At 43.1% G+C, this 18832-nt stretch overlaps 1 long non-coding RNA gene across 1 annotated transcript; it reads right to left on the reverse strand.

Moving 5' to 3' along the window:
• Positions 1 to 17104: 17104 nt before the first annotated feature.
• LOC147992184 (uncharacterized) lies at positions 17105 to 17695 on the reverse strand. The gene is made up of 2 exons (XR_015615144.1): positions 17547 to 17695; positions 17105 to 17375 (listed from the first exon to the last, which is right to left on the reverse strand). It is a non-coding gene; the product is annotated as an uncharacterized LOC147992184 (long non-coding RNA).
• Positions 17696 to 18832: the final 1137 nt, after the last annotated feature.

Below are 18832 nucleotides of genomic sequence, written 5' to 3' on the forward strand. Positions count from 1 at the left end.
TGAAAATGACATTAGTTGTTGAAAGTTTTACCTGGTGCAATACCAGATAAGTATGACCCGTGAAATCTTCTGGGTTTGCACAGATTAAGGAAGGCATAGGTTCAAGCCATCGGGGCTCCTTAGAACATATACCACGAACTTCAGGAGTAAATAACACAAACTCGATGGTAGAGCATGTTCAAAAGCAGATGATACAATTTACGAAAGGCATTATGTATCCGAGGGAAGGCTCACAAGGTTATTGAATATGAAGGACGCTGTCGGTAGATAACCCGGCAATGGGTATGGCGGTCCACAACGAGGCTGATGTGAGTATCGGTACTCAATCAAAGGAAGAAGGAATGCCAAGGCATCGGATTATAGAAACAACTAACTAATTCAAAGCTTAATGTAAAGAAATTTTATGATTCCCAAATCAAGGGATCAGAAGCAACCGTTCTGATCAAAAATGAATAAGTTCAATAGACTTAGAAGCATAAACGACCAAGGCATTGATTGGTCAAGAACCAACTCATATCCAAGTGACGTCTGAGCCGGAAGGATGAATCCTAGGATTCGACTGAGGAATGCGGGCATCCTCAACATATTGAATCAACGGACTTAAAATGATAAAGACAAGGGAGGCCAATAAGATTACGAAACTTATCGGATTAACCACAATTTAAGAAAGCGAGAATTTCAAGAGCAATAGGCTGCTCGGGATTTTCGGAAGATCGAATAGTATTTCGAAGACCATTGTGAAACACATGAACAACTGGGGGATGAGCGGATACTCGATAAGTGTGAGAATTTTCCATAGGGGTATTCAGGTGACAAATAACTGCAAGGCAGTAAGCTTAAAGGATTATCGAAACATCGACGAGTATTTCAGGGTATCTTGTAATAACAAGACCAACTGGGGATGAATGTAAGAATAACAACTGCAAGTAGTTATCCATAAGGGTTGATGGTGGAAGGGGAATTGCAAACGCGATGAACACAAGTTCTCGGGTTAACAGCGGAGAGTATCTTCAGGGTCTTCACGTGCAGCAGACGATCATCAGTAATAAGGGGCTCTCCGGGTGAAAGTGATAACGAGATCCTAATGTTAGATTTAGCAAAATTCATTTAACCCGAGTAGAAGAGAGTTCAGAGTCCCAGAGTAAGGATCGAGGAGTAAAAGATCCTAATACCACCCGATGGCGACGTGGGCCCGTAAGGCACACAGCCAAGTTAGTAAAAGTTTTTGTAATGTCTAGACTCAACTTCGGCCAAGGAGTGTGGAAGGGGGGTTCCTACAGGCAGTCGGCTCTGATACCAACTTGTGACGCCCCTGATTTGACCGTACACTAATCATACACGCAAACGTGTACGATCAAGATCAGGGACTCATGGGAAGATATCACAACACAACTCTACAAATAAAATAAGTCATACAAGCATCATATTACAGCCAGGGGCCTCGAGGGCTCGAATACAAGAACTCGATCATAGACGAGTCAGCGGAAGCAACAATATCTGAGTACAGACATAAGTTAAACAAGTTTGCCTTAAGAAGGCTAGCACAAACTGGGATACAGATCGAAAGAGGCGCAGGCCTCCTGCCTGGGATCCTCCTAACTACTCCTGGTCGTCGTCAGCGGGCACCACGTAGTAGTAGGCACCTCCGGTGTAGTAGGAGTCGTCGTCGAAGGTGGCGTCTGGCTCCTGGACTCCAGCATCTGGTTGCGACAACCAGGTAGAAGGGATAGGGGAAAAGAGGGAGAAAGAAACCGTGAGTACTCATCCAAAGTACTCGCAAGCAAGGAGCTACACTATATATGCATGGGTATCAAATGGAATAAGGGTATCATATGTGGACTGAACTGCAGAATGCCAGAATAAGAGGAGGATAGCTAGTCCTTTCAAAGACTATGCTTCTGGCAACCTCCATCTTGCAGCATGTAGAAGAGAGTAGACGGAAGTCCTCCAAGTAGCATCGCATAGCATAACCCTAACCGCTGATCCTCCCCTCGTCGCCCTGTGAGAGAGCGATCACCGGTTGTATCTGGCACTTGGAAGGGTGTGTTTTATTAAGTATCCGGTTCTAGTTGTCATAAGGTCAAGGTACAACTCCAAATCGTCCTGTTACCGAAGATTACGGCTACTCGAATAGATTAACTTCCCTGCAGGGGTGCACCACATACCCCAACACGCTCGATCCCATTTGGCCGGACACACTTTCCTGGGTCATGCCCGGCCTCGGAAGATCAACACGTCGCAGCCCCACCTAGACCAACAGAGAGGTCAGCACGCCGGTCTAAACCTAAGCGCCCAGGGGTCTGGGCCCATCGCCCTTAGCACACCTGCACATTGCGAACGCGGCCGAAAGCAGACCTAGCCTAGTGGCCTTCCAGTCCAATCCGGCGCGCGCCACTCAGTCGCTCACGTCACGAAGGCTTCGGCTGATACCACGACGCCGGGATACCCGTAACTACTCCCGCGTAGATGGTTAGTGCGTATAGACCAAATGGCCAGACTCAGATCAAATACCCAGATCTCGTTAAGCGTGTTAAGTATCCGCGAACGCCGACCAGGGCCAGGCCCACCTCTCTCCTAGGTGGTCGGAACCTGCCCTGCCTTTCCTCCTCAAAACTCCACTCGCGGGTGCTCCTCAAGCCGACCCGTCTTTAGTCACCACATGTATCATGTATAAAGTATATAGTATATACCCGTGATCAACTCCCGAGTGATCACGGCCCGATAGTATAGCATGGCAGACGGACAAGGATGTAGGGCCACTGATGATAAACTAGCATCCTATACTAAGCATTAGGATTGCAGGTAAAGGTAACAACAGTAGTAGCAAGGATAGGCTATGCATCAGGATAGGATTAACGGGAAGCAGTAACATGCTACACTACTCTAATGCAAGCAGTATAGAGAAGAGTAGGCGATATCTGGTGATCAAAGGGGGGGCTTGCCTGGTTGCTCTGGCAAGAGAGAGGGGTCGTCAACACCGTAGTCGTACTGGGTAGCAGCGGCGTCGGTCTCGGTGTCTAGCGAGAGAAGAGGGGGAAGAAACAATAAATATAATGCAAACAGATGCATAAAGATGCATGACATGACAAAACATGATGCTAGGTGTGCCCTAACGCGGTACGAGGGGGTACCGGTGAAGGGGGAAAACATCCGGAAAAGTATTCCCGGTGTTTCGCGTTCTCGGACAGATGAAACGGAGGGGGAAAGTTGCATGTTCCCTATGCTAGGGATGCGTGGCGGATAAACGGGCTGCATATTCAAATTCGTCTCGACATTCTGAGCAACTTTCATGTTGAAAATATTTTAATCCGAGTTACGGATTAAAAGATATGATTTTCTAAAGATTTTATTAATTTCTGGTATTTAATCAATTATTTAAATTAATTCGAAAATAAATTAATGACATCAGCATGATGTCATGCTGACGTCAGCAGTCAACAGAGTTGACTGGGTCAAACTGACATGTGGGTCCAGTGGGACCCACCTGTCATACACTGCTTAGGTTAATTAGGTCTTAGTTAAACTAATTACTATTTAATTAAACTAACTAGTTAATTAGATTAATTAAGCATGATTAATTAACTTAATTAAATCACTTATTGATTAATTAATTAATGTAATTATTATTTATTTATTTTTTTATAAAGTTCTGGGGCGTGGGCCCCTGTGTCATTGGGCCAAAGGGGCCACAGCGGTTCGGGCTAATGGGTGCTGGACGCGGCCCGAGCGGGCGTTCCCAGCAGGGCGCCGGAGCAGGGGGGGCAGTGGCCATGGGGAGGCCACGGGCGGAGCGGTGCCGTGGTGAAGCGGCGGCCACCGGAGGAGGGCGCCGGGGCCGTGGAGAGGTGCGGCCGGACCGAACGGCGACCGGCCTTGGTCAGTCACCACAGGCAGGGAAGAGGGAAGGCGGGCGTTAGCCGCGGTGATTGGGGGGCGATGACTGGGGCGGTACAGGGGGGCCGGGGCGAGGGCGCGCGCGCGAGTGCGTGCGGCCAAGCAGGGGAGTGAGGGCGGCGGTTGCGGTGAGCGCACGGAGAGCGCGGGGTTGCGGGCGCGACGAGTGGGATGGCGAGGCGTGCACGGGGCGCACGCGCGCGGTGGCCGCGGCGACGAGCGCCGGGCGCACGCGGTGGCGCGTCGAGCAGGGGAGGCCGGTGCGGTTGGCGACGGGGAGACGTGCAGAGAGGGCGCAAAGAGGAAGAGGAGGCCGTGGCCTCACCGGCGTTGCAGAGACGAGGGTCGGCGAGGCTCGGTGGAGCCTTTGGGGAGGAGGACGGGGACGCGGCGACGCAGGGGAGGAGCGGCGATGGAGTCCGGCGTGGTGGAGCAGGCCGGCGAGGTGGTCCGGCGAAGGGGGTTCCGGGCGGCGGTGGCCTCCTCTGGATCCCGACCCAGATCGGGAGAGAGGAGGGGGGGCCGATGCGGGGTCGAGGCGATGGGGTGCCCGGCGACTGGGTTGGGGCGCTGGCGTCGCGAGGTGGGGGGGAGCGGGCTCGTCCCCGATCCAGATCGGATCGGGAAGGGGAGAGGAGAGGCGTAGGGAGTGGGGGGTGACGGGGTGGATGGGTTAGGGTTTTTGGCGCCCGAGGGGATTAGTAGCGGGCGCGGTTGGGCCGGCCTGGCGGCCCGGTAGCCTGCTGGGCCGAGGCCCAGCTCGGGGGAGGGGGGGTCTCTGTCTCTTTTATTTTTTTGTTGTTTATTTTCTCTTTTCTTTTATTTATTCTTTTAGTTCTTATTTGTTTTATTTTAGTTATATAAATCACAACAGTTGTGCCTAAATTTGTATCACTAATTATACCTCTACTACAAAAAGTTTAAACCCCTAAGTAAAATATTTTAACATTTTATAATTAACAAAAGGCATTTAATAAATTTGTTATGTTGTTGTTTCATTCCCATTTGGGCATTTAAATATTTTATAAAAGTGTGGTTTCTCCACCATATTTACCTATGCATTATTTGATTCACTTCGAACATTTTAGTTTTAACATTTGAAAACTTTTATTGTCTGCCTATTTTTGAATTTGAATTTGAATCGGTTTTGAACTAACTCGAGATTAGCAACTATGAACGAGGTGACGTGGCATCATTAGCAAAGGATCACTGTAGCTTAATTACCCGGGCGTCACAGTGTTTACATTAAACGGAGGAGCTATCAGTTGGTGCAGTTCTAAACAAAGCGTTGTGGCGGGATCTACATGTGAAGCGGAGTACATAACTGCTTCGGAAGCAGCAAACGAAGGAGTCTGGATGAAGGAGTTCATATCCGATCTAGGTGTCATACCTAGTGCATCGGGTCCAATGAAAATCTTTTGTGACAATACTGGTGCAATTGCCTTGGCAAAGGAATCCAGATTTCACAAGAGAACCAAGCACATCAGGAGATGCTTCAATTCCATCCGGGATCTAGTCCAGGTGGGAGACATAGAGATTTGCAAGATACATACGGATCTAAATGTTGCAGACCCGTTGACTAAGCCTCTTTCACGAGCAAAACATGATCAGCACCAAAGCTCCATGGGTGTTAGAAACATTACTGTGTAATCTAGATTATTGACTCTAGTGCAAGTGGGAGACTGAAGGAAATATGCCCTAGAGGCAATAATAATGTTATTATTTTTTCCTTATATCATGATAAATGTTTATTATTCATGCTAGAATTGTATTATCCGGAAACATAATACTTGTGTGAATACATAGACAAACTAAACGTCACTAGTATGCCTCTACTTGACTAGCTCGTTAATCAAAGATGGTTATGTTTCCTAACCATAGACATGTGTTGTCATTTGATTAACGGGATCAGATTATTAGGAGAATGATGTGATTGACATGACCCATTCCATTAGCTTAGCACCCGATCGTTTAGTATGTTGCTATTGCTTTCTTCATGACTTATACATGTTCCTATGACTATGAGATTATGCAACTCCCGTTTGCCGGAGGAACACTTTGTGTGCTACCAAACATCACAACGTAACTGGGTGATTATAAAGGAGCTCTACAGGTGTCTCCAAAGGTAAATGTTGGGTTGGCGTATTTCGAGATTAGGATTTGTCACTCCGATTGTCGGAGAGGTATCTCTGGGCCCTCTCGGTAATGCACATCACATAAGCCTTGCAAGCATTGCAACTAATGAGTTAGTTGCGAGATGATGTATTACGAAACGAGTAAAGAGACTTGCCGGTAACGAGATTGAACTAGGTATTGAGATACCAACGGTCGAATCTCGGGCAAGTAACATACGATGACAAAGGGAACAGCGTATGTTGTTATGCGGTCTGACCAATAAAGATCTTCATAGAATATGTGGGAGCCAATATGAGCATCCAGGTTCCACTATTGGTTATTTACCGGAGACGTGTCTCGGTCATGTCTACATTGTTCTCGAACCCGTAGGGTCCGCACGCTTAAGGTTTTGATGACAGTTATTTTATGAGTTTTGATGTACCGAAGTTAGTTCGGAGTCCCGGATGTGATCACGGACATGACGAGGAGTCTCGAAATGGTCGAGACATAAAGATTGATATATTTGACGGCTATATTCGGACACCGAAAGTGTTCCGGGTGATTTCAGAGAAAACCGGAGTGCCGGAGGGTTACCGAACCCCCCCCCCAAGGAGAAATAATGGGCCTTATGGGCCCTAGTGGAGAGAGAGAGGGGCGGCCAGGGTGGGCCGTGCGCCCCTCCCCCTCTGGTCCAAATTGTACTAGGAGAGGGGGGCGGCGCCCCCCTTTCCTTCTCCCTCTCCCCCTTCCTTTCCCCCTCCTAGTAGGAGTAGGAAAGAGGGGAGTCCTACTCCTACTAGGAGGAGGACTCCTCCTCCTTGGCGCGCCCTAGGGCCGGCCGGCCTCCCCCCTTGTTCCTTTATATACGGGGGCAGGGGACACCCCTAGACACACAAGTTGATCCTCGTGATCATTTTCTTAGCCGTGTGCGGTGCCCCCTTCCACCATACTCCTCGATAATATTGTAGCGGTGCTTAGGCGAAGCCCTGCGACAGTAGAACATCAAGATCGTCACCACGCCGTCGTGCTGACGGAACTCTTCACTTTGCTGCATCGGAGTCCGGGGATCGTCATCGAGCTGAACGTGTGCTAAAACTCGGAGGTGCCGTAGTTTCGGTGCTTGATCGGTTGAGTCGTGAAGACGTACGACTACATCAACCGCGTTGTCATAAGGCTTCCGCTGTCGGTCTACGACGGTACGTAGATCACACTCGCCTCTCGTTGCTATGCATCACCATGATCTTGCGTGTGCGTAGGAAATTTTTTGAAATTACTACGTTCCCCAATAGTTTTATGCTTTTAATTAGTGTTTGTGCCAAGTAGAACCTTTGGGAAGACTTGGGGAAAGTCTTTGCGATCTTGCTGTAAAAAACAGAAACTTTAGCGCTCACGAGATTTGCTGCCAGTTTTTAATGAAGAGTGATATTTAGTTAATTATTTTTGCAGATGATTAATAGATAAATTCCTAACGTCCAGAAATTTATTTTAGAATTTTTGGGGTTCCATAAGTATTCGAAACCTACAGATTACTACAGACTGTTCTGTTTTTGACAGATTCTGTATTTCGTGTGTTGTTTGCTTATTTTGATGAATCTATGGCTAGTAATAGAGTTTATGAACCATAGAAAAGTTGGAATCAGTAGTTTTAACACCAATATAAATAAATAATGAGTTCATTACAGTACCTTGAAGTGGTGGTTTGTTTTCTTTTACTAACGGAGCTCATGAGTTTTCTGTTAAGTTTTGTGCTGTGAAGTTTTCAAGTTTTGGGTAAAGATTCGGTGGACTATGGAATAAAGAGTGGCAAGAGCCTAAGTTTGGGGATGACCAAGGCACCCCAATGTAATATTCAAGGACAACCAAGAGCCTAAACTTGGGGATGCCCCAGAAGGCATCCCCTCTTTTGTCTTCGTTCATCGGCAACTTTACTTGGAGCTATATTTTTATTCACCGCATGATATGTGTTTTGCTTGGAGCATCAATTTATTTTGTTAGGATTTGATTGATGTTATCTAGAACAATTTTTTTCATCTTTTATTTCAATAAAAGTGGCATTGATTGCCTTTACTATGCCTATTTTATAAGTCTACATGTTGCTGTTTGAAAACAGAAAGTTTACCACGGTTGCAAAAATTCCCTAGAAAAGTAAGAATGTGATAAAATGTTGAAACCTTTTGCATAATAAGCTATGATAAATTTACTACAGTGGGAATTTTATTTCATAATTTTTGGAGCTAGGGAAGTATGGATCTTGCTGCATTCTTCACAGACTGTCCTGTTTAGGCAGATTGTTGTTATGTTTGCATTGTTTGCATATGTTTGCTTGTTTACTGATTCTATTTGAGGATAGGACTATTAAATATGCGGAGGCATTTAGTATGAAATGTTGATTAATAATTTTAGTGATTTGCTACAGAAGAGTATGATAAGGTTTTTGCATTGGTTTATACTAACTTATCTCACAAGTCCTTGTTGAGTTTTGTGTGGATGAAGCTTTTGAGATTTAGGGAGACCGTGATATGAGAGGAATTAAGTAGGCACAAAAGCTCAAGCTTGGGGATGCCCAAGGCATCCCAAAATAATATTTCAAGAAGTCTCAAGGGTCTAAACTTGGGGATGCCCCGGTTGGCATCCCACCTTTCTTCTTCAACAACTATCGGTTTGTATCGGTTGATCCCAAGTTTTTGCTTCTTCACATGATGTTTGCTATTCTTAGATGTCATTTTATTTTGTTTTGCTTGCTGTTTGAATAAAGTATCAAGATCTGAAATTATTAAATGGGAGAGTCTTCACATAGCTAAATAATTATTTAACTACTCATTGACCTTCACTTATATCTTTCGGAGTAGTTTGTTATTCATTCACGTGCTTCACATATATCCTATGAGTAAATGGTTGAATGAATTGAATATAATAAAACTGAAATTATATATGTTTCATGTGCTTATCCCATGGGGAGTAATGACTTCACATATAAGAAGTAGAGGTGGTAAATTTATTGAAGGTTAGCAAACATTGTATTGGTCACTTGAACAATTCATGAAAGAATATTGAGGGAAGAGAGATTTCACATATAAATATACCATCTTGGACATCTTTTGTAATTGTGAGCACTCATTAAAATATGACATGTTAAAAGGTTGACGTTGGACAAGGAAGACAGCGTAATGGGTTATGTTTTCTTATATCTGAAATAAAGTATATTGTCATGGATCATCCAACATGCTGAGCTTGCCTTTCCCACTCATGCTAGCAAAATTCTTTGCACCAAGTAGAGATACTACTTGTGCTTCCAAACATCACTTAAACCAGTATTGCCATGAGAGTCCACCATACCTACCTATGGATTGAGTAAGATCCTTCAAGCAAGTTGTCATCGGTGCATGGACTAAAAATTACTCTCTAAATATGTATGATCTATTAGTGTGGACAAACTAAGCTTTATACGATCTTGTGATGTGGAAGCAATAAAAGCGACGGACTGCATAATAAAGGTCCCTATCACAAGTGGCAATATAAAGTGACGTTCTTTCGCATTAAGATTTTGTGCATCCAACTATAAAAGCGCATGACAACCTCTGCTTCCCTCTGTGAAGGGCCTATCTTTTATTCTTGTCTTATACCTTATGCAAGAGTCATGGTGATCTTCACCTTTCCTTTTTACATTTTATCCTTTGGCAAGCACATTGTGTTGGAAAGATCCTGATATATATATCCAATTGGATGTAAGGCATCATGAACTATTATTGTTGACATTACCCTTGAGGTAAAAGGTTGGGAGGTGAATCTATAAGCCCCTATCTTTCTTTGTGTCTGATTAAAACTTTGAACCCATAAATATCACGTGAGTGTTAGCAATTGTGAAAGACTAAATGATAGTTGAGTATGTGAAGTTTGCTGAATCAAAACTCTGACATAGACCCTTCCTGAAAATAAGATGAATTGTAATTGTTTGATGACTAATAACACGGTTTGTTAGTTTTCAAGAAAGTTTATGATCTATACATTAACATGTGAATAGCTTGTTACTTGATCATGAGAAGTCCTATGAGTTGAGCTACTGTTATGATATATAATGATGCTAGAAAAGGTGATTGAAATTACGATTGATAAAACTTGTGCACCTGCTAGCATTCACACTTCATAAATTGTTTCTTTTATCATTTACCTACTCGAGGACGAGCAGGAATTATGCTTGGGGATGTTGATACGTCTCCAACGAATCTATAATTTATGAAGTATTCATGCTATTATATTATCTGTTTTGGATGTTTATGGGCTTTACTAAACACTTTTATATTATTTTTGGGACTAACCTATTAACCGGAGGCCCAACCCAAATTGTTGTTTTCTTGCCTATTTCAGTGTTTCAAAGAAAAGGAATATCAAACGGAGTCCAAACGGAATGAAACTTTCGGGAGAGTTATTTTTGGAACGGAAGCAATCCAGGAGACTTGGAGTAGACGTCAAGGAAGCTTCGAGGAAGCCACGAGGCAGGAAGGCGCGCCCTACCCCCTGGGCGCGCCCCCACCCTCATGGGCCCCTCGTGGCTCCCCTGACCAACTTCTTTCTCCTATATATGTCCATATACCCTAAAAACATCGAGGAGCAGAATAGATCGAGAGTTCCGCCGCCAAAAGCCTCCGTAGCCACCGAAAACCAATCTAGACCCGTTCCGGCACCCTGCCGGAGGGGGGATCCCTCTTCGGTGGCCATCTTCATCCTCCTAGCGCTCTCCATGAGGAGGAGGGAGTAGTTCACCCTCGGGGATGAGGGTATGTACCAGTAGCTATGTGTTTGATCTCTCTCTCTCTCGTGTCCTTGAGATGGTACGATCTTGATGTATCGCGAGCTTTGCTATTATAGTTGGATCTTATGATGTTTCTCCCTCTCTACTCTCTTGTAATGGATTGAGTTTTCCCTTTGAAGTGATCTTATCGGATTGGGTCTTTAAGGATTTGAGAACACTTGATGTATGTCTTGCATGTGCTTATCTGTGGTGACATTGGGATATTCACGTGATCCACTTGATGTATGTTTTGGTGATCAACATGCGGGTTCCGCTCGTGAACTTATGCATAGGGGTTGGCACACGTTTTCGTCTTGACTCTCCGGTAGAAATTTTGGGGCACTCTTTGAAGTACTTTGTGTTGGTTGAATAGATGAATCTGAGATTGTTTGATGCATATCGCATAATCATACCCACGGATACTTGAGGTGACATTGGAGTATCTAGGTGACATTAGGGTTTTGGTTGATATGTGTCTTAAGGTGTTATTCTAGTACGAACTCTTGAATAGATCGATCCGAAAGAATAACTTTGAGGTGATTTCGTACCCTACAATAATATCTTCGTTTGTTCTCCGCTATTAGTGACTTTGGAGTGACTCTTTGTTGCATGTTGAGGGATAGTTATATGATCCAATTATGTTATTATTGTTGAGAGAACTTGCACTAGTGAAAGTATGAACCCTAGGCCTTGTTTCCTAGCATTGTAATACCATTTGTGCTCAGTTTTACCAATTGTTACCTTGCTGTTTTTATATTTTCAGATTACAAAAACCTATATCTACCATCCATATTGCACTTGTATCACCATCTCTTCGTCGAACTAGTGCACCTATACAATTTACCATTGTATTGGGTGTGTTGGGGACACAAGAGACTCTTTGTTATTTGGTTGCAGGGTTGTTTGAGAGAGACCATCTTCAACCTATTCCTCCCACGGATTGATAAACCTTAGGTCATCCACTTGAGGGAAATTTTCTACTGTCCTACAAACCTCTACACTTGGAGGCCCAACAACGTCTACAAGAAGAAGGGTGCATAGTAGACATCACGGAGTCCCGGATGACATCACGGACATGACGAGGAGTCTCGAAATGGTCGAGAGGTAAAGATTGATATATAGGACGATAGTATTCGGACTCCGAAAGTGTTCCGGAGGATACCGAGTACATATCGGGTCACCAGAAGGGGTTTCGGGCACCCCCGGCAAAAGATATGGGCCTTATGGGCCAAGGGGGAAACACACCAGCCACAAGGGGCTGGTGCGCCCCACATATGTGCTGAACCAGGAGGAGAAGGAAAGAGGGGAAGGGAATGGAAAGGGGGGGATTCGGCCTCCCCTTCCTTCCCTCCTCCCTCCTCCCCCCTCCAGCAAATATGGCAGGGGGGCGCGTCCAAGGGGAGGCCCCAAGTAGGATTCGGCCTACTTGGGCGCCTCCTGGCAGCCTCACCTCTCCCTCCCACATATATATATATATATATATATAGAGAGAGAGAGAGAGAGAGTAGCACTATTCTAATCCTAGGATTAGAATAGCTATTTGGATCACGATGGGCTTTGTAAGGAGCGCGAGCGGTGTTTCCGAACTTCCGCAACTACATCGACAGAAAAAAAAACACCCACCCCCGATCTCATCACCACCAAATCTCCTGCCCCGCCCTAGACCCACCTCCCCCGCGCCGCCACGCGACCTCCCCCGACTCCCCCGCCACCGCCCGACCTCCCGGGATCCCCCGCCGCCGCACGACCTCCTGCACGCCCCATCGCCGCCTACCACAAACGTCGTCGTGGCCGGACCCCACCTCTTGCAACCCCGCAACAGGCCTCCTCCCGAGATCCAGCCGCTGGTCTCCTCGCGTGGACCCACCACCGGCCGCCTGCGACGGCCATGCAGCCGGCCTTCTCCTGCGGTCTTCTCCCACGGCCCCCCAACTAGCGCCGGCCTTCCCCCACAGCCCCACCCGATCTAGCGCCCTGCGATCCACCATGGCGGCCCAGCACCGCCGCGACTACCACCTGCCGGTCCACTTCTCCACGGCCACCTTGGTTCCTCGTCGCTGGCCTGGGGCCCTTCACCCCAACTTCCCCATCCCCCGCTTCCTCCCGGCCCTCGACGTCCCCAGTGTCGGCCCGTGCCCCTAGTTCCGCCGCCAGCCACCCCGACCTGACATGCCTCCCACCTTCGCCCGCTCGGCCCTGTCGCCCCACTGCATGGATGCTCAACTGCTCCCGGAGCGTCGCGGCAGTCCACTCTCTCCTCCGTCGGCAGGGCGGTCCTGCACGGGCTAGCAAAGATTTCCTTGAGGTCTTGGGCCACCACGCCTCTCTCTCTCTCTCTCTCTCTCTCTCTCTGTTTTCTTGCTTCGACTGCCAACACTCATAGGAGGTCCACGTTCAGATTTTTTTGACTATATTTTCGTTTTGGTGATACACTGATACTTAAGTTCACATGAGTTTGATTGATCCCTGATTGATCCACTAGACATGGAAAATCTGCATGTTCCTATTTTGGGCATACTAGATGTTGGATGTAATGGGCAGGGGAATCATCTTTGTGTACTTGAACTTCACAAAAATAGTAGCGATGTCTTTGTGCATTTTGGTGGTTTAAATTAATTTGGTTTATGTGTGCACAGAAAAGGTAAGATTATGTGTGACCATACAAAATGTGCTTCAGTGTCCTCAGTTAGCTCTTGTTAAGTAGGAGTAATACATGTCTGTGGGCTTGTGGAAAAATATCCCCTTTTCATTTTGGGCAGTAATTAATGCCTGGCGACCTTACAAAAATAGAAATTATGCACATATGTCCTCTGAAAGTTCAATCATTTTGTTGTAAAAAGTTCACGTAATTACTTCAGAGAAAAAAGAACAAAAAATAATGTGAAAAGCAACAAGAGTGTTTATAAAAACACAACAGTTAAAATAAGTTTAATGGTCTTTACCTTGTTTCTAAGAAAAACATAGAAGTTGAAATTTAACTAACGAGGGCGGTTTGATGTTTATTAAAAAACATAGATTTTTTGCGTTACTAAATAATAACACAAAAGTACAAATTAAAAAAAGAGAAGTTCATTGTATAAAAAATGAATTATTCCCGTTTCTCAAAAAAACATAGAGGTTTAAATTTAACAACGAAGAAGTTCATTATTTATTAAAAAACCAAAGAAAGTCCAATTTTAAAACCAAGAAGTTCAAATGAAAAAAATTGACTAGTTCACTATATATGAAAAACTCAGATTTTCCTCATTACTAGATAATAAAACCAAGAATTTCATTTTTTTACAACGAAGCAGATCGATATTTATTAAAAAAACACGAATTTTCCCACTGACTGACGACAATCCAAGAAGTTCAATTTGAAATAACGAAGCAGTCCGATATTAATTACAAAACTTCAAATATTTTTCATATTCTAAAAAATATAGAATGAAGTTCAAATAAAAAGGACAGAGTGGTTCAATGTCTATAAAAAAACTCAAATATTTTCATGTAACCGAGAGAAGTTCAGATTGATAACTCCGAGAAGTTCATGTACTATACAGTGTGTGTTTTATACAAATTTAAAAACGGAGCGACTCGATGTCTATCAGAAAGTAGGATTTTCTCAGTTACTGAAAGAAATAAAACCAAGAAGTTCATATTAAAAAGATGGAGAAGTTCGATGATTATAGAAACTCAGATTTTTCACATTATTAAAGAATGAAAAAGGAAGTTCAGAAATAAAATAACAAGAAGTTCAACATTTAAAAGTAGATTAAAAAGATGGAGAAGTTCATATTAAAAACATGGAGAAGTTTGATGCGTATAGAAAACTCAGATTTTCCTCGTTATTGAAGAATGGAAACAAGAAGTTCAAAAATAAAATAACAAGAAGTCCATATTAAAAAATTCATAATAAAAAAATTAAGAAATAAAACTAGGAAGTCCATATTAAAAAGATGGAGAAGTTTGATGATTCTAGAAAACTCAGATTTTCCTCGTTATTAAAGAATGGAAACAAGAAGTTCAAAAATAAAATAACAAGAAGTTGAAATTTAAAAAATAGAGCGCTTTGAAATTCATAAAAAATATTAAGAAATTCAGATTAGTATTCATAAAAAACTCAGATATTTTCATGTAACCGAGAGAAGTTCAGATTGATAACTGCCAGAAGTTCACACGGTACACGGTGTGCATTTTGTATTAAAAAAAGAATAAAAATCAAATACTAAAAGTTTTATTGTTATAAGTTCAAGTACTCCGTCGGAGAAAGTTAAAAAAAACTATTGTGATAGTGGTTTGTACAAAAGGAATATCATTTGTGTAACACTAACGAATGGATGAGAAAATTACAAAGGCAAATATGTCACGAAAGTTCAATGTGAAAATAGCAGGAAGTTCAACTACTAAACTGAATGAATTTCAGATGAAAAACTTTTAAAACCATCGCGAGTATGAAAAAATAATCAACACGGGAAAGTTGCGTGTTTACAGCAGCTTTCCATCGGTATATCACTCGTTGAATTCCAGGGAGTGGATGGAGAACTACAAGTAGTGGATGGAGATCTGCGAGCAAAAAAAGCATGTCAAAAACAGAGTGAAGTTCAGGTAGACATGCCGAGAAGTTCAAGTTCTTCACGCGATGCATTTTCGAAGAATCTGTTTCGCGATAGAGGCAGAACGAATGATCCCGCTGTTTTCGAAATTACTTGAAAACGGCTAGGAATCAGATAAAACATGAAAAAGTTTTGCATTTTCCGTAGCTTTTCAACGGTATATTATTTGCCCAATTACGATAAAGTTTGTAGAAATTACGGCAAAAATATGTTTTCGACCATTTTCAAAATTGACTTAAAACCATCAGGAATTAGCAGAAACAATACATACAAAAAAGTTTCACATTCACTCAAGCTTTCCAACGCCGTATCATTTGTTGCATTCGGACTTACGGTTAAAAAAATAGTTTTAAAATACGAACTCGGTGGAACTTGTACCATTTTCTAAATTACTTTTAAACCGTTCAAAATTAGAAAAAACTTTTAACATGAAAAAGTAGCGCATTTTCATAAGCTTTCCAACGCCATATTATTTGCCTCAATTGGATTAGTCGTTCAGAAATGGCATTGAAAATACAAACTCGGGTGTTCCGTTTGCGAAATTGTACAATTTTACGAATTAATCTTTAACTGTAGGGAATTAGAGAAACTTTCAACATGTGGAAGGGGCGGTTTTGCAGCAGCTTTCCAACGCCATATTATTTGCCTCATTCCGATAAACGGTTTAAAAATGCGATCGAAAATACGATTCACGTTTTTTGTATGAAGAAAAAACGGTTTTCAAAACTGCTCTTAAACCGCTTACATTTTGCCAAAAATTTAACTTGGGTCATGATACTGATGTCAATAGCTATCCAACGGTATATCGCAAGCCCCATTTAGACACCTTTTAGCTGAAGTTCAACCTAGTACTCGGGGAAGTTCAGGTGTGTTACTCGGGAAGTTCATGTTGTGATCAGAATATTATTCTGATCCCGTGATCAGAATAGCGTTTATATATATATATATATATGGGGGGCGCCCTAGCACACACGAAACAATTGTTTAGCTGTGTGCAGCGCCCCCTCCACCATTTACTCCCCCGGTCATATTTTCGTAGTGTTTTTAGGTGAAGCCCTGCAAGGATCACTTCACCATCACCATCACCAGGCCATCATGCTGGCGGAACTCATCTACTACCTTGACGTCTTGCTGGATCAAGAAGGCGAGGGACGTCACCGAGCTGAACGTGTGCAGAACGCGGAGGTGTCGTGCATTCGGTACTTGATCGGTTGAAACGCGAAGAAATTCGACTACATCAACCGCGTTAAGAAATGCTTCCGCTTACGGTCTATGAGGATACGTAGACACACTCTCCCCTTCGTTGCTATGCATTTTCATGGATAGATCATTGCCTGTGCGTAGAGTTTTTCGTTTTCCAGGCAACAATTCCCAACAGTGGCATCATGAGCCAGGTCTATGCGTAGATGATATGCACGAGTAGAACACAAAGAGTTGTGGGCGGTGATAGTCATACTGCTTACCACCAACGTCTTATTTTCATTCGGCGGTATTGTGGGATGAAGCGGCTCGGACCACCCTTATATTTCGATCACTACAAGTATATTGTAGGTATCAGAAATCCTATTACCTATGTATAATATAAGTCTGATAAAAACTCTATGTAGTACTCCTAGCTGTTGTAGGGATCGCAACTACTCCACGACCGTTGATTGCTGAATATTGTACTGAGTAGCACTGCCCGGGATCACCCGAGTAGTCATTCTGATGATAGACATAGATCAAACAATGCTTTCTTAATTTATTTTTCGAGATCTCTCATACAGAAAATGTTTTGCACTCTTCCACAAATTTGCGCGGAAGTGTCTACTTATAGCAGCAACACATGCGGTTGGGCTTCCCGTTGTCCGGTGCACATTTGCCTTTCTCTAAGACAAAACCGTTATCTCTGCAGTAAATCTGGCACTGACTAGGGATTCCATTCACTGGATCCTTGCAGCCTTGGTCCCAACCCACACAGAACTTGTTTAAACCTTCTCCATCTGCACACCTAAGCATATATATTTAAGCCATGGCCAAAGTTGTAGGTATATTATATAAATATATCGAGAGAGACATAACACAATGACTTGCATTTGTTTGATCATCGGAAAAATGTTCCAGCCCGTTGTATAGAGCAAAAAATAAATATGAATATAATGAAAGGAATATACCCGTCACCCCGTAGGATGCATCACATGATAAGAAGGTGGCAGATATCACAAGAAGGGACGCCAAGCACAAAACCCCTGGGGTGTTCTTGAGAAGCACCATGGGGAGGGGGTACACTATTCTTTTTCTCCTATCGCTGTACTTCCGGTCAATTTAGTTTCTCATTCTGTTGTTTATATAGAGGCACAACCTAGTTTTTTAGGCTATTATCTTTGGCAGTAATTATCTTCTTATATTTTGTGCATTCTGGCTGGAATTAACTAAAATCCTTTGATGATACACCTTCTATATAGAGGTAGAAGTATATCTTTTTGAAATCTCCTAACTAATTAGTTCGTAAGATTTGATCATATATAATTAAAAAAATCTTGGATAGCTTGTATGTGGTACGTTCCTAAATTAGACTAACCACCAGTGCCACATTTTAAATTGCGTCATTTTTAGTATTTTAGCTTTTAGTTTTGGAATTACAAATTACATTTTTACCCGTTAGATATACCCCATCCATTATAGTTTCTCCAACAAAATATTAGAAATCGCTAAAGAGCAACCGTGTTCAGTATTGGTGTATTATAGTGAACTGTGGTAATTCATTTGTTTAGTTGACTAGCTTTTGGTAATTTAAGAATTTTTATAACACTTTTTTTCGCCTCACATTCATGGAGAAACTTTGCCTTCGTTCTATGACATATACTTAAATGAACCTAGCGGCTGGTGATCCTCTTGTCACCAGGAAACCATATAATACTTCCATTGTATACATACATGAATGTTGGATGGAACTTGAGTTGCCAAAGTAAATATCTTGCATTGATGATTAATCCAATAATATGTGGGTATGTTGCACAAACTTTTTTTGAACTATATGTTGCACAAACTGATTAACAATATTCGCACTCAAGGAACACTTTCTTAAGTTTGCAAAAAAAGTGATTGATCCAATAATATAGGTGTTAGCTTAGTGTAGTGTGGAGGACAAGTTTGTTTTAATGTTGGCCATTGACGTGTCTGGTGTCGCAACTAGCATAGTGTATCATGTGTTGGTTTCTCTCCATGGCTGGAGGGTCCCGAGCCTGCCCTTCCCATTGTAGTTCTGACTTCTTCTCTCCCGCTGATGGGGGTGGCTAGTTTCATGGATCAATTTTCCATCGGTTTGTGGATATTGTGTGTCATATTCATCTGTTGTGCTTGTTAGGTCATTAGTGTGAGTGCGCTTTTGCCATGGTGGTATTCATTTTCGTTTGGTATTCTTTTCATTAACTATGCAACATTTTCTTAATCAATATAA

This window comes from Triticum urartu, chromosome 1A (assembly GCF_056163025.1).
Source record: "Triticum urartu cultivar PI428250 chromosome 1A, HENAU_Tu73, whole genome shotgun sequence".
Taxonomy (NCBI): domain Eukaryota; kingdom Viridiplantae; phylum Streptophyta; class Magnoliopsida; order Poales; family Poaceae; genus Triticum; species Triticum urartu.